Genomic DNA, 16566 nt, shown 5'->3' with positions numbered 1-16566 from the left:
CCGAAGCTTCCAGAAGACATTGCGGTGCCAGAAGGAATAGGCAGTAGCCCTAGGGTTTCTTGCCTTGGTGTAATGAATTGGGCCAGTTGGGCCACTTTAGTCCTGGGTCTATTTAGGTCTGAGTTTGTTGGGTGGTTGTAACCGGGTATAGGCTTTTGTATTTGGCCTACGGGATTGCTTTGGGGTTTTGGTTAGCAACAATGGGCCTACGGGGTAGGGATGGTTTATTGGGTTTTGGCCAATTGTAAATGGACTGTTATATGGACTGTTTTAAAAACAATTATTTATTTATTTATTTATTTGGTTTACTGACGGTCAAATTTTGGCTACTACAGTTAATATATATAAAAATATACTAAATGATATAATAACTTAATATATATTTATAAAAATAATAATATGTTAAATAGGAACAAAATTTTATAGTAAATTTTAGAATATTACATACTAAATATTTAATAATGATATATGTATTATTTAATAATAATTTACAAATTTTAAAATTATACATAATAATAAATAATAAATAATAAATAATATAATATATAATAACATAAAAATAATATAATGAATAATATATATAATAAAATGATATAATATATAATAAAATATATAAATAAAATATATAATAAAATATAAATAATATAATAAATAATACATAAATAAAAATAATATATAATAATTTTTACATATATAAATAATGTTTATAGTAAAAAATAATAATATATAAAATATTTAAAATAAATAAATTATATATAAAAAATTTAAAAGGATTAAAATTAAATAAAAATAAAACTCTAGGATTAATTTTAAAATAAAAAATTTGGACCTAATTGAAACGCATGTTAAAATCCGAGGGACTCACTGGGCAATTAGCCCTAATCCCAAAAACGACGTTGTTCCCAAAATAAGTTTTATAATGGCCATTAGGACTAAATTGAAACAAAAATAAAAGGTTAGGGCCAAATTATAATAAAAATAAAATGAAATTTTAAATATTAAAATGCAGAAGGATCAATTGGGCAATTAGCCTTTTAAACAAAAAAACACGGATCCTTCCCGGTCACGGTCAACGCCGGATCCTCGCTTTGAAACGAGCGCGCGTCTTGAAGCCTATCATTTTAAGCAAAACGACGCCATTCCCATGAGGCTATAGAAGCCAAATTTTGGCCCTAGAAATTCATTTTTAACCCGTTTTAAAAAATAAAAAAATAAAAAACCTCTAAAGAGATGAGAGAGAGCCCTGAGACTCGTCGAGCCTCATCATCAGGCTCCCACGCACCACGCCGTGCACGACTCGCCATGTACTGGCGATCGGGATTCGAAAAGCTTCACTTTTCACGGTGAATCGAGAGGTAATCCTCTTTTATTTTTTTATGGTACTATGTATGTATGAAATGCAGGTATCCAAGAGGAAAATAAAGAAAATAAAGCAAGAAGAATCACTTTTGTTTTCTGGCAAAGCTGAAAAATCTATAATCTGTTTCTTTGTATTTTTATATCTGATAAATCGTGTATATCCCCCTTTTACAGATTAGAAAAGAGGCTTTTATAGTCTTCTGTAAATTGTTACATTTTGGGAAAGAAATCTTTGATTTCTTTCCATGTTTGCTTCTCTTTTCTGCTGTGGTTCTTTCCTTTTTGCAGGTACCAGCAAGGATATCAAGGCGGTGAGTGCGCTGATGTTGATTCGTGCACCGATTACGGTGCGATACAAAGCTGGAGTCACGGTGCCGATGGAGGCATCGATGAAGGGTCACTGGAACAACGCGAGACGAAGGGGCGTGATGATTGGAGTGCTTGCGGCGTGAAGCTTCTATAAACCCTAGGGTTTCCTAACCTGCTAACTGATTTGGGCATTTTGGGCCCCCTGTATCTTTGAGTTGAGGGTGTAATGGGATGCTGGGTAGTTTAGGCTGTCGGATTAACAGTGGGCTTTGTAAATGGACTGAACATTTAATTATTTTGGTTTTTTTTTATTTTGGTTTATTGTTTTTATTGGGCCCGGGTGAATTTGGGCTATTACATTCCTAATTTGGACCTGATAGACGATATAATAGATATTTAATTGATTTTCTTATTCTGATTAGACTATGGACCATTTAAATTACCTATTGATATAAGTTGTCTTATTACATAATGATTTGACCACATAATACAACTTAATATTAGTAAAACATAAGGTAAACAAGGAGCCAATATTTGCTTATACATTTTGCTTAGCATGCAAAAACCATTGAGGACAAATACAAACGATATTAATGTGAATGATGAAACTTTATTAAACAAATTTGTTTGAAAATTTACAAGTACATATAAGGAAAAACTACACTAAGGGCACTAGATCTCAATACATGCCCCCACACGATAGCAATCTGTTGGACCAACTTTGAATCTACTTTTACACTTTGTCCACAATGTATTGAAAAACAATAATTTTATTCCTATCAATGAGGAGTGGCATGATGAAGTATCTATCTAGCTTAGACTCATCTCAAATGCCCAACATAGTGCTAATGTTAACTTTCTAAATAGTTGGGTATGAGGGCTAAAGTAAATAAACGATTTGTTGAAGTTTACCTTTTGTCCTTAACCCCTCTTATAAATGCTAGGTACATCCATAACACGTTTAGCCTCAACTCTTGAGTTATATATGAATAGAATATTGTCATTACCAAAGAAAAAATGATTGATTTGAGTGGCATCAAGTCTTGTTCTCAAGTTAACATTACTAAAAGCCAGAGAAAATGTGACAGAGGATCCCTTATCTCAAACTCCTTCTAGGCTAAAATGAACTATAACAACTAATGGGCCTAAATTTTTGCATGGACTTAAGATTATCAACTTTAGGGATAAGAACTAAAAAAATTTGGTTGACTCTATACATAGGGAATTGACCTTTAAGTAAATCCAAACAAAAATCAATAAGCACATCACCAAGAGCAAGCCAAAAGGAACAGTAAAAGTGGCCAAACATACCTTCAATATATTGGGTTTTGTTGGGATCTATAAGGAAGAGGATTTAGACACCTCCTCCAGCGTAAATTCTATGCATAATGTAGCATTCATCTCAATTATCATACGTGGACTAATAGCCTTAAAGATTTAGACACATCCCTTTGATATCTTTTTTACCCTCCACCAAAACACCACTTTTGCCCCTCAACTCATGGATCCAATTTTTTTTCTTAAAACCAATGTCTTTGACATGGAAAAATCTTGTATTAATGGTCCCCTTCCTTGAGCCTTATGACAGCCCTAAAGTGACCCTAGTCGGAAAGCAATTTCGGGACCGCTAAACTGAGTCACCAAATTATTTGAATATGATATTTATTGTCTAAAATATGTGATTATGAATGTGTGAAAGTTTTAAGCTTTGATTTAGTAAATTGCATGTGAATTTAGTCAATAGGACTTATGTGTGACACTTTTGAAATGTGATAGGTTAATCTATAAGGATCTATTAGTGCATGTAATCAAAGGGGTGGACTTGCATGTCAATTTCCCCCATTTAATTACTAGTGGCCGGCCATGACAAAGGGTGATGGGCAAAACATGTCATAAACATGTTATGTTAGTGATTTATGTTAGGAAAAATAAAATAAGGAGTATGGGTAATAAAATAATAATGCAAAGGGAGGAGTGATGAAAAAAAAAAATTGCCTCATCCATGTTCCCCCCCCCATTACCGTGAATTGAAGAAAGAAAACAAAAAAAAAAGTGTTCATTCTTGAACATCTTTGACCGAATAGAGGAAAGAAAGGAAGGGAAAGAGCTTGGAGAAAATCGGCTATGGTGGTTTGCTAGACTAAGGTATGTTTGATGTTGTCCATGAGATTCATGCATGTTTTTAGTTGTTAGTTTGAGTTCTACCTAGCCCATGGTTTAAATCTTTGCTATAAGATGGAGATGATATTCGGCCATGGGTGTTGTCTTCTTGGTTGATGTTTGATGTTGTGGTGACGAGGCATGAAGATGAGTTAAGTTTCGGCTAAGGTGGATTTGTGTTGATGTCATTTGCATGCTAAGTGTGAAGCTTTGTAATGATACATGTGATGGCGATTGATGACTCTTGGATTTTCTTTTTGGCATTTTTGAGTTAGACATTAAGTTCTTTGTGTAACCCATGACCAAAATTGAATGGTATGGTGTCTTGATGCATTCAGCCATGGTAGAAAGTAGATGTCAAATGGTAGAAAGGTGAAGTGCAAAATGTTAGTATTTGATTACTAGTGTATATATGCGTATTAGCTGAGTTTTGAACTTGAAATAAGATGATATATAATCAATACAAGTAACCATACTTGTAGGAAGTATTAAGCATATAACCGGCCTCAACATAGACATGCATATTCGGCCATAGGAAGAAGATTAGTGTTGCATGTATTCGGTTAGAGGCAAGCGTATTGATGCTTTTATCTTGGCTTCGACAATCAGCTAAAGGGAAGTGTGGGTTAATATGTTTAGTTGATTCATGATTTCATATGTATGTGACTTTAATGTCTAATGTATATATATATGGGCTAAGTACCTTGAGTTCCTCTTTTCGATGCTCAAATGATTAAATCAATTTATTTGTTAAATTAAGCTCAAGAGCAAAAGGGAACAAAATCCGATAAAGGGAAGGAAAAAGTGGTCGAATAGCCATCGAAATCGTTCGACAACATTCGAGGTAAGTTTTCGAGCAATGAGACTTAGTTTATGATTTGATTAAGTCATGATGTATGAGCATAACAAATATACGATGATATGATGATTCTACTTGAATTATATGATGAGTTAATTAGTCTATACGTATGACGGGTAGCCGTATGTGCATAGAGATCGTGTCATAAAGTAAACTAAACTATGCTGTTTGTATGTGGCTAGTGAGCCGAAAATGGGTGTGCTTAATACGTGACTTGTGTTTGAACTCTAATTATGAAAATGAGATATAAACGTGTCATGATTTATTGATATGTGCATGAATATTCGGATGATAACCGGGCTAAGTCCCGAAGGCATTTGCGCTAGTGACTAGTTCCGGGCTAAGTCCCGAAGGCATTTGTGCGAGTTATTACATCCGGGCTAAGTCCCAAAGGCATTTGTGTGAGCTACTATATCCGGGCTAAGTCCCGAAGGCATTGGTGCGAGTTACTATATCCGGGCTATGTCCCGAAGGCATTGAGCGAGTAGCTATATCCGGTTAAATCCCGAAGGTACTTGGCTTGGGAATGAGTGACCTTGCTGTAATAGTTTCAATTAATATGCTCGTAAAATCCCAGCAATGAGGTATGTCTCGTATATGCATTGATTTAGTTGATCCCTTACAAATAGTATTCGCTCAGTCGATAAATGAGCTACCGGCCTTTGGCTAAGTTGATCTTTTGTGTATGAATATAAGGGTTGGTAATGTGAAGTAAGTATGATATTGAGAATTTGTGCATATGAAATTATCCGTTTAGCCATATGAATGTTACACTTTAGTTGTGTCAAATTTCATGGCTCAAAACTTACTAAGCATTAAATGCTTACTCCGTTTCTTTGAATCTCTATTTTATAGATTTTGGTTCGTCAGCTATCAGACTCGGGATTGTCGAAGTCGAAGTCGTCCACACTATCAAACCCCCTTTTGGTACACTTTTGGTTGAACTATGAAATGGCATGTATTGGACTACCCCTTTGTTGTGGGTCATGTACCCTTCGGTTTTGTATAAATTTGGATAGCCATGCGAAAATGGCTTATATATATTTTTGAGCATAATGTTATAATCATTTTGTATGTATATGGTTATTGAGAGGTGTGGATATGCTTGGCAATGATTGGCAATTGGAATGGTTAATCACGATCATACTTTGTGCTATATATGCTAAAGGGTTAGTTGAATCATGGAAACTGTGTAATAGGTAAAGTCTACCCTAAAGGCAGATGCTAACAGCAGCAGTGGTGTGAATTTGAAAGATCACTAAAAATAGTAGGAATGGAGTTAAATATTGAATAAATCATGTAATCGAATCTTGATGAATCTACTTTCATGTGGAAGGAACGAAACGGTCATATGAGTCGGATTTTAAGAGATATTTAAGTTTTCGTGGAACAGGGCCAGAGCGATTTCTGGATCCCCTGATCTGAATTTGGAAATTCATTATAAATTAACCAGAGATAATTAGAAGTCATGCCATATATGTATAGATTCCTTTTCGAGTTAAGTTTCTATAGAAACAAACAACATCAGTATTGAAGCCCTGTACAGGGAGATATCCAAGTCGTAATGCATGAAGTTCAGAATAGTCGAACCCTGTAACAGGGGAGACTTTAACTAATAAACTGTACTAATTGGCTCAACCAAAAATTCTAGAAAAAAATTTGTGGATGCATATATGAGTCTAGTTTCAGGGAAAAATTACGAAACTGATTTTCGAGTTTTGGAACTCAAGATATGATTTTTAAGGTGACAGTGACGCAGTTAGTCAGCTATCCGGAAATTTTTAAAATGGACTGTGAAAATAAGTGAATTTAGTCTGTGAACCCCTCGTGTCCGACTCCGGTAAAGGTCTCGGGTACGGGGTGTTACAATTAAATTGGTATCGGAGCTACAGTTTAGTCGATTCTAGGACTACCGTAATATGTTTGGGTCTAGCTATACATGCCATTATGTGATTATTTGATAGTGTGGTGATTTCTGACATTTGCAAATGTGTTTACTTATAGTAATGGATCCGATCCCGACCGAAGCGGTGGTGATGATCTTGAGAGTGTAGCGCTGCTCCTTGAAGGGACAGCCGCGGGCTCTCAACCTATTGCTAGTAATCCGAATGATGAAGCTAGACAAGCTTTTATAGCGTGATGAATGATTGGTTCAACCAATACATTCGAACTAATACTACTGTTCCACAACCTCCATTCCCGACAAACACAACCCAAGACTCTACGATACCTCCGTAGCTGACCAAATAAGGTCAAATAAGCCCCAGTTGATGTAATCCAAAGCATGGGGCTCTGAATTTAAAGCTACGGACAGCGATGATGCCGAGCAAGCTGAATTTTGGTTGGACAACACTATTCGGTACTCGACGAGCTATCTTGCACACCGATGAGTACCTAAAGTGTACTATCTCCTTGCTACGTGATTACGCCTACTATTGGTAGAATACGTTAACTTCATTGTGCCCAGAGAGCAAGTAACTTGGAGTTTTCCAAACCGAAGTTTGAAAGAAGTATATCATCAGAGATTCATTGACCAAAACGGAAGGAATTTCTTGAACTCAAACAAGGTTCCATGTCTACACCGACTATGAACGAAAATTTGTGAGGCTTAGCCAGACGCGAGAATGCATTTCTTCAGAAGCTGTGATGTGTAAACGTTTCGAAGATGGACTGAATGATGATATAAAGCTGTATGTTGGCATTTTAGAAATCCGAGAATTTGTGGTACTTGTCGAGCAAGCATGCAAAGCCGAGGAGCTCAGTAAGGAGAAAAGGAAAGCCGATGTAGGAGCAAAGGAGTTTCGTAAGAGATCTTCAGGAAAGCCCTTTCAACAGTCATCGAAGAAATTTAGAGATGACTTAGGCTGGTCTAGGGACACTTCAGGTTTTTCTAGACGAGACCGTGATCGACCCCCTGTGAGTGCACGAGTCACTTCGGTCGCCAGTGTTGGGAATGACCGTCGAGACAGAACAGAGTGTCAGTATTGTGGTAAATGGCACTTGGGGAGTTGTAGATTCCATGACCGCTCCTGTTACAAGTGCGGATCAGTTGACCACTTCATTAAAGATTGCCCGAGGTTGTTTGAACAGAATGTAAATCAGAGTGGGAAACCGGGTGCTACCACTGCTCGAGGTAGACCATCTAGAAATACTGGCAATGCTAGTGGTGGTCAGAGAGGATCTAGAGATGCTACGACCAGATCTGAGGCTCGTGCTCCTGCTAGGGCTTATTCTATACGCGCACGCGAGGATGCTTCCTCGCCAGATGTTATTACCGGTACTTTTACTCTCTTTGATTGCTTTGATTGACCCTGGTTCTACTCATTGCTTTACCTATTGAGTCTACTGAGTTCATAATTCGGGTGTCAAATCCCTTGGGTCGTTACGTGCTTGTCGACAAAGTGTGTAAGAAATGTCCCCTAGTAATTTGAGGTTCCTGTTTTCCGGTGGACTTGATGCTTTTGCCGTTTCATGAATTTGATGTTATCCTCGGTTTAGATTGGTTGACCGTGCATGATGCGGTTGTGAATTGCAAAAGCAAGACTATTGATTTAAGGTACGCAAATAACGAGATAATCCGAGTTGAGTCTACGGACTTAAAGGGGTTGCCAGCTGTAATATCATCAATGTTGGCCCAGAAATATGTAAGAAAGGGGTGCGAAGCATACCTTGCGTATGTACTTGATGACAAAGAGTTAGAAAAGAAACCCGAATCTGTGTCGGTGGTTCGTGAATACCCAGATGTTTTTCCCGAGGAATTACCGGGTTTACCACCTGTTCGGGAGGTAGAGTTTGGCATTGAGCTTGTACCTGGGACTACGCCGATTTCGATAGCTCCGTATCGTATGGCACCAACCGAGTTAAAAGAGTTGAAAGCTCAGTTGCAAGAATTGATGGATAGAGGTTTCGCTCGACCAAGTTTCTCACCTTGGGGTGCACCAGTATTGTTTGTGAAAAAGAAGGATGGAACTATGAGGTTGTGCATCGACTATCGTCAGCTGAATAAGGTGACAATAAAGAATAAATATCGGATGCCATGTATTGACGATTTGTTTGATCAACTAAAGGGAGCCTCAGTGTTTTCAAAGATAGATTTAAGATCGGGTTATTACCAGTTGCGAATTCGAGATTCGGATATACCCAAAACTTCTTTCAGAACGAGATACGGTCACTATGAGTTCTTAGTGATGCCGTTTGGGCTCACTAATGCCCTTGCGGTATTTATGGATTTGATGAATCGGATCTTCAGACCGTATTTGGATCGGTTTGTAGTCGTGTTTATCAATGATATTTTGGTTTATTCGAGAAATGAAACCGATCATCTTTGAACACCAGGATTAGTGTTGCAAATTTTACGGGATAAGCAGTTATATGCTAAGTTCAGTAAGTGTGAGTTTTGGTTAAGAGAGGTTAGCTTCTTGGGTCATGTGGTATCCACATCGGCTATTCGAGTTGACCCAAGCAAAATTTTAGCCATACTTAACTGGAAGTCTCCGAGAAATATTACTGAGGTTCAGAGCTTCTTGGGACTTGCCGGTTACTACCGACGGTTTGTGAAAGGTTTCTCGATGATAGCCACACCAATGACGAAACTACTTCAGAAGGATGTTAAGTTTGAATGGACAGAAAAGTGTCAGAAAAGTTTCGAACAATTGAAAACTCACTTGACGGAAGCTCCAGTACTAGTGCAGCCCGAATTAGGCAAGGAGTTCGTCATTTATAGTGTTGCATCCCTACTTGGGTTGGGTTGCGTATTGATGCAAGAAGGTCGAGTTGTGGCCTATGCATCGAGACAATTAAAGCCACATGAGAAAAATTATCCGACCCATGATCTCGAACTAGCTGCCATTGTATTCGCTTTGAAAATATGGCGACACTACTTATTTGGTGAGAACTGCCATGTATATTCGGATCACAAAAGTCTCAAATATTTGATGACTCAAAGAGACTTGAATCTGCGACAAAGACGTTGGCTCGAGTTGTTAAAAGATTATGAGCTTGTCATTGACTATCACCCGGGAAAGGCTAATGTGGTTGCGGATGCCTTAAGTCGTAAATCACCGTTTGCTTTTACGAGCGATGAATGTACACTTATCATTCTATCCGACAATGTGTTAGTGGCGTAATTAAAGGCCAAACCATTATTGATTCATCAAATTCGTGAAGCCCGTAAAGTCGATGATGAATTGGCGCAAAATGGGCTGAATGTGTTTGAATATGGAATCGAGTTTCAAATTGATGATGACGATTGTTTGAGGTTCGGAAGTCGGTTGTGTGTTCCAAGAAATTCAGGACTCATTTCGATGATTACGAACGAAGCTCATTGTAGCCGAATGTCAATTCACCGGGAGTATGAAAATGTACAACGATCCGAGACGTCGGTTTTGGTGGCATGGTATGAAACGAGACATTTCGATTTTGTTTGAAGTGTTTAATATGTCGCAAGTGAAGGCGAACATCAAGTGCCTCTGGGTTTACTTCACCGATCATGATACCGAATGGAAATGGGATCGAGTCACGATGGATTTTGTATCCGGGTTGCCATTGTCGCAAGTAAGAAAGATGCGATTTGGGTTGTTGTTGATAGACCGACTAAGTCGGCTCACTTTATCCCGACGCACTGATTTTTCAATGGATAAACTATTTGAATTGTATGTTTCTCGATTGTGAGATTACACGGGGTACCTACTTCTATTGTGTCGGATAGAGATCCGAGATTCACCTCACGATTTTGGAAGAAATTGCAAGAAGCTTTGGGTACCAAGTTGCATTTTAGCATCGCTTTTCACCCCCAAACTGATGGTCAATCCGAGCGGATAATTCAGATACTTGAGGATATGTTGAGATGTAGCATCCTCGAGTTTAGTGGTTCATGGGAGCGGTATTTACCTTTGATTGAATTCGCTTACAACAACAGTTTTCAATCAAGTATTAAGATGGCACCTTACGAGGCTTTGTACGGTCGTAAATGTCGTACACCATTGTTTTGGACCGAGCTCGGTGAAAGTAAAATTTTCGGAGTTGATTTGATTAAAGATGCTGAACAGAAAGTAAAAGTAATCCGTGAAAGTCTGAAGGCAGCCACAGATCGTCAGAAATCGTATGCGGATTTGAAACGAAAAGACATTGAATATCAGGTGGGAGATAAAGTGTTTCTTAAAGTTTCGCCTTGGAAAAAGATACTCAGATTTGGCCGTAAGGGCAAGTTGAGTCCGAGATTTATTGGGCCGTACAAAATCTCCGAACGAGTGGGTCCAGTTGCGTATAGATTGATTTTGCCCCCTGAACTTGAAAAGATTCACGACGTCTTTCATGTTTCGATGCTTCGACGTTATAGATCTGATCCGTCACACGTAATTAATCCATCAGAGGTTGAAATTCAATCCAACATGAGTTATGAAGAAGACCCGATTCGTATCCTAGCTTGTGACAGCCCAAAATTGACCCTAGTCGGGATGTGGTTTCGGGACCACAAAACCGAGGCACAAAAATAATTTAAAATTTATTTTGATGCCTATGATATGTGTTAATTTGTGTGTGACATTTTTGATGTTTCGATTTAGTGTTATAAATGCGAATTTCACTAGAAAGGACCTAGTAGTGAACTTTGAAAGTATGATGGGGAAATGTGTGATGACTAGTTGCTCATGCATGCAAAAATAAGGATTTGCATGTCAAATTTCCCCCAACATGAAGTGGCGGCCATGGCAAGAGAGGATGGGCAAAACATGTCATGAAACATGTTTTGTTGGTGCATTAGGGAGAAATAATAAACAAAGATGTATGGGTAAGAAAAGAATGAAAAAAAAATGTGTGTGAGTGTGGTATTCCCCCCCATTGCCGTGAGTTGTAGAGAAAGAAAGAAAATTTTGTTCATCCTTTCTTTGAGCCAAAACTAAGGAAGAAGGAGGATTTTGCTTCATGCTTGGTTTGGAAGAGATCTAGAAGGAGATTTGGCTAAGTTTGCATCAAGATTAAGGTATGTATGAGGTTGTGTTAGGAGTTTCATGCATGTTTTGGTTGCTAACTTGATGTGCATGTTAGCCATGGCTCAAATCTTTGTTATGCCATGGAAATGGTATTTGGCCAAAGTTGTTATGGTGATAAAGCCATTGCATGCTAAGTGTGAAGCTTGATGATGATGCATGCAATGATGGATTGTCTACTTTTGAGTAAGATTTTGAGTTTCTTTTGTTTAATCATGATTGAAGTTGAAAAGGGCATGATTGTCATATTCGGCCATGATGCATTCATGAGCATGGTTCATGCTTCTTGCATGTTAGTTAAAATTTGTGTTTTGGATGGCTATGGACACCTTGAAATTGGCCATGCTCATATATGTATATATATGTTTGCACATGATGTTTTGGTTATGAACTAAGTGATGCATATGGTTGTTTAAAGAAGAAGATGTTGAAGAATGATTGTGAAATTGCAAGCACATTCGGCCTAGCACACATATGAGTGCTTGATGCTATATTATAAGTTTTGAGCTACAATATGCAAAGCATTAACTAGTAAAATGCATGCTGTTTTTGTGAGGTATTAAGTGCATAATTGGCCTCAACATGAACATGGATATTCGGCCTTGGGTAGCCTATTAAAGGCCTTAGCTTTTCCTTGATGCTCGAATAAATTGTATTGAATTGCTTGATGTAGTATAAAATGTGCATGACCATTGTGTATTCAAGCTAAAGAGTGGCCATATGACCATTTAAACTCCTTGTCATATTCGCCATAAGCTAGCACAATGAGGTTTTAATAAATTGAATTTGTTTGAATTAGCTCAAGAGCTAAGAGGGCCACAATTGGACAAGGGAAGGAAAAGTGATCGAATAGCCGTAAAAGCCGTGCGACAACATCCGAGGTAAGTCCTCAAGAAGTGAACTTAATTGAATTATGTGGAATGAAATATGGATGTATTGATTATTGATTTATGTGTGTATGAGTATTCGAATAATACCCGGGCTAAGTCCCGAAGGCGGTTATGCTAGTGATTATAATTGTGTTTGAGCCTTAGTAACGAGAATGAAATATGTATGTCCAATGATTATTGATGTATGTGTGCATGAGAAATTGAATGATATCCGGGCTAAGCCCCGAAGACAATTATGCTGGAAATTATAACCGGGTTAAGACCCGAAGGCAATGGTGCTAGTGGTGATATCCGGGCTAAGACCCGAAGGCATTCGTGCGAGTCATTCTATCCGGGCTAAGACCCGAAGGCATTTGTGCAATCGTGATATCCGGGTTAAGTCCCGTAGGCCTTGGTGCGGGTTACCATATCCGGGCTATGTCCCGAAGGCGTTTGAACGAGTAGCTATATCCGGTTAAGCTCCGAAGGTATGTGATTTGAAAATTATAAGCTTGCTGGAAAATTTCAGCTAATACACTTGTGAAATTTCCCAATAACAAGGTAAGTGTGGTGTGTGCTGCTGCGCTAGGAGTAAGAGCGTATGCATATCCGCTCCTATGATGGAACGAGTTATCGGTCTTAACGAAGCCGTTATTTGTGTATGAACCTAAGAGTTGGGATGGTGAAGTAAGTATGATTATGTGAATGTGTATTAGTGAAATGATGTATTTGGTTATGTGAATGTAATGCTTTAATTAAAGCTGATTTTGTTCCTTAAGACTTACTAAGCATAAAAATGCTTACCCCGTTGCTTTGGCTCTCTGTCTTATAGATTTGCTCGATAGCAATCGGATTCGGGATCATTAAAGTCAAGTCATCCACACTATCAACGCCTCTATTTTGGTATAAATTTTGTTTCAACTTTGAAATGGCATGTATAGGACTACCCTTGTTGGTTTAAAATGTGGTGATGTATATGTATATGGCCATGCGAAAATGGCTCGTAAAAGGAAGCATGAACTTAGACTATTTGTGGTTTGTATGTATATATATGGTGTCATGATGTGATTATGGATTGGAAATGGGAGTGTTGGTCACATGATCAGCCATTGGTATGGTTAAAATGATCATATATGAACCTATGTATGGCAAGACTAGTTGGTTCATGGAGACTACAAAATAGGTAAGACCTACCTTAAAAACAGATGCTGCCAGCTGCAGTGACGTGAATGTGAAAAATCACCAAAATTTGTAGGAATGGTATTAAATAGTGAATAAGCTATGTAAATGAACCTTGATGAGTCTATTTCCATATGGAAGAAACGAAATGGTCATAGGAGTTACATGTTAAGAGATATCAAAGCTATTGTGAGACAGGGCCAGAACGGTTTCTGGGTCCCCTGTCGCAACTTTAAAAATTTACTATAAATTATCCAGAAAGAATTAGGAGTCATGCCTTATATGTACAGATTCCATTTTGAGCCTAGTTTCATTAGAAACAAACAGCACCAGTATTAACGCCCTGTACAGAGAGATATTCAAGTTATAACGCGCGAAGGTCAGAGCAGTCGATCCCTGTAACATGGGTGATTTTAACTAATAAACTGTACCAATTGGCCCGACCAAAAATTCTAGAAATAAATCCATGGATGGATATATGAGTCTATATTCAGGGAAAATTTACGAAACCAGTTTCCGAGTTTTGAAACTCGAGATATAATTTTTAAGGCGACGGTGATGCAGTTTTCCAGCCTGACTGGAAATGTCAAATTGGTGGGCAAAACATGTGAACTTGGCTTGTCAACCCCTCGTGTCCGACACCGGCGATGGTCTCGGGTTCAGGGTGTTACAATTTTATTGGTATCAGAGCCACGGTTTAGTCGATTCTAGGACTACCGTGAGGTGTTTGGGGTCTAGCTATACATGCCATTAAATGATGAATCGATAGTGTGGTGATTTCTGACAATTTGACTTTGAGTTTGTTTATAGCAATGGATCCCGATCCCAACCGAGCAATAGCTGATGATGGGGAGAGTGTGGCGCTGCTCCGACAAGGGACAGCGCTGGCGGACTCTCAACCTATGGCCAACAATCCGAATGATGAGGCTAGGCAAGCCTTTTATAGTGTGATGAACGAATGGTTTAACCAATACATTCGAACTAACACTACTGTTCCACAACCTCCATTCCCGACAAATGCAACCCCGCACCTACAATACCTCCCAGAATCGACCAAATAAGGTCAAGTAAGCCCCGATCGATAGGATTCGAAAACATGGGGCCACTTTGAATTTAAAGCTGCAGATGATGATGATGCCGAACGAGCTGAATTTTGGTTGGACAACACTATCCGGTGCTCGATGAGCTATCTTGTACACCGATGAGTGCTTAAAGTGTACCATCTCCTTGCTACGTGATTCCGCCTACTATTGGTGGAGTACTCGACTTACGTGGTGCCTAGAGAGCAAGTGACTTGGGAATTCTTTCAAACCGAGTTCAAAAAAGTATATCATCGAGATTCATCGACCAAAAGCGAAGGAATTTCTTGATCTTAAGCAAGGTTCTATGTCGATTACCGACTACGAACGAAAATTTGTGAGGTTTAGCCGACACGTGCGAGAATGCATTTCGTCCGAAGCTATTATGTAAACGCTTCGAGGATGGGCTGAATGATGATATAAGGATGTTCGTTGGCATTCTCGAAATACGAGAGTTCGTAGTACTTGTTGAGCGAGCTTGTAAAGTCAAGAGCTTAGAAAGGAGAAACAAAAAGCTGATGTGGGAACTGGAGAATTCCGGAAGAGGTCCTCGGGAAAGTCTCTTCAACAGGCATCGAAGAGATTTCGAGATGATGTGAGCCGGTCTAGAGGCGCTTTGGGCTTTTCTAGACGAGGACGCGATCGACCCCCTGTGACCACACGAGTCACTTCGATCGCCAGTGGTGGAAATGATCGCCGAGAGAGGCGAGTGTCAACATTGTGGCAAATGACATTCGGGGAGCTGTTGGTTTCGTGATCGCTCCTGCTATAAGTGTGGATCGGCCGACCACTTTATGAAGGATTGCCCGAGGATGCTTGAACAGAATGTGAGTCAGAGTGGAAACCCGGGTGCTACCACTACTCGAGGTAGGCCACCTAGAAATATAGGCAATGTCAGTGGCGGTCAGAGAGGATCTAGAGATGCTACCATCAAATCTGAGGCTCGTGCTCCTGCGAGGACTTATGCCATACGCGCACGCGAGGATGCTGCCTCTCCAAATGTCATTACCGGTGCTTTCACTCTTTTCAATACTAATGTGATTGCTTTGATTGACCCTGGTTCTACTCAATCTTATATATGTGAGACCTTAGCATCCAGTAAGACTTTGCCTATTGAGTCTACTGAGTTTGTAATTCGGGTGTCAAACCCCTTGGGTCATTACGTGCTTGTCAACAAAGTGTGCAAGAAAAGTCCCCTAGTGTTTCGAGGTTCTTGTTTCCCGGCGGACTTGATGCTTTTGCCGTTCGATGAATTCGACGTTATTCTTGGTTTGGATGGGTTGACCATGCACGATGCGGTCGTAAATTGCAAAAGCAAGACTATCGATTTGAGGTGCGCGAATAACGAGATAATTCGGGTTGAGTCTACGGACTTAAAGGAGTTGCCAGCTGTAATATCAGCAATGTTGGCCCGGAAATATGTAAGAAAAGGGTGCGAAGCGTACCTTGCATATGTGCTCAATGACAAGGAATCGAAAAGAAACCCGAATCTCGCCGTGGTTTGTGAATACCGGATGTTTTCCTGAAGAATTGTCGGGTTTACCACTGCTCGAGAAATAGAATTTGGCATCGAATTGGTACCGGTACCACTCCAATTTCGATAGCTCCGTATCGTATGGCACCAACGAATTAAAGGAGTTGAAAGCTCGGTTGCAAGAATTGGTGGATAGAGGTTTTGCTCGCCGAGTTGTTCGCCTTTGGGTGCGCCGGTGTTGTTTGTGAAAAGAAGGATGGAACCATGCGGTACAGATCGACTATCGTCGACT

Source organism: Gossypium arboreum, chromosome 3 (genome assembly GCF_025698485.1).
Source record: "Gossypium arboreum isolate Shixiya-1 chromosome 3, ASM2569848v2, whole genome shotgun sequence".
NCBI lineage: Eukaryota > Viridiplantae > Streptophyta > Magnoliopsida > Malvales > Malvaceae > Gossypium > Gossypium arboreum.
The sequence above is the reverse complement of the archived record's forward strand: the minus strand, read 5'-3'. Positions refer to the sequence as shown.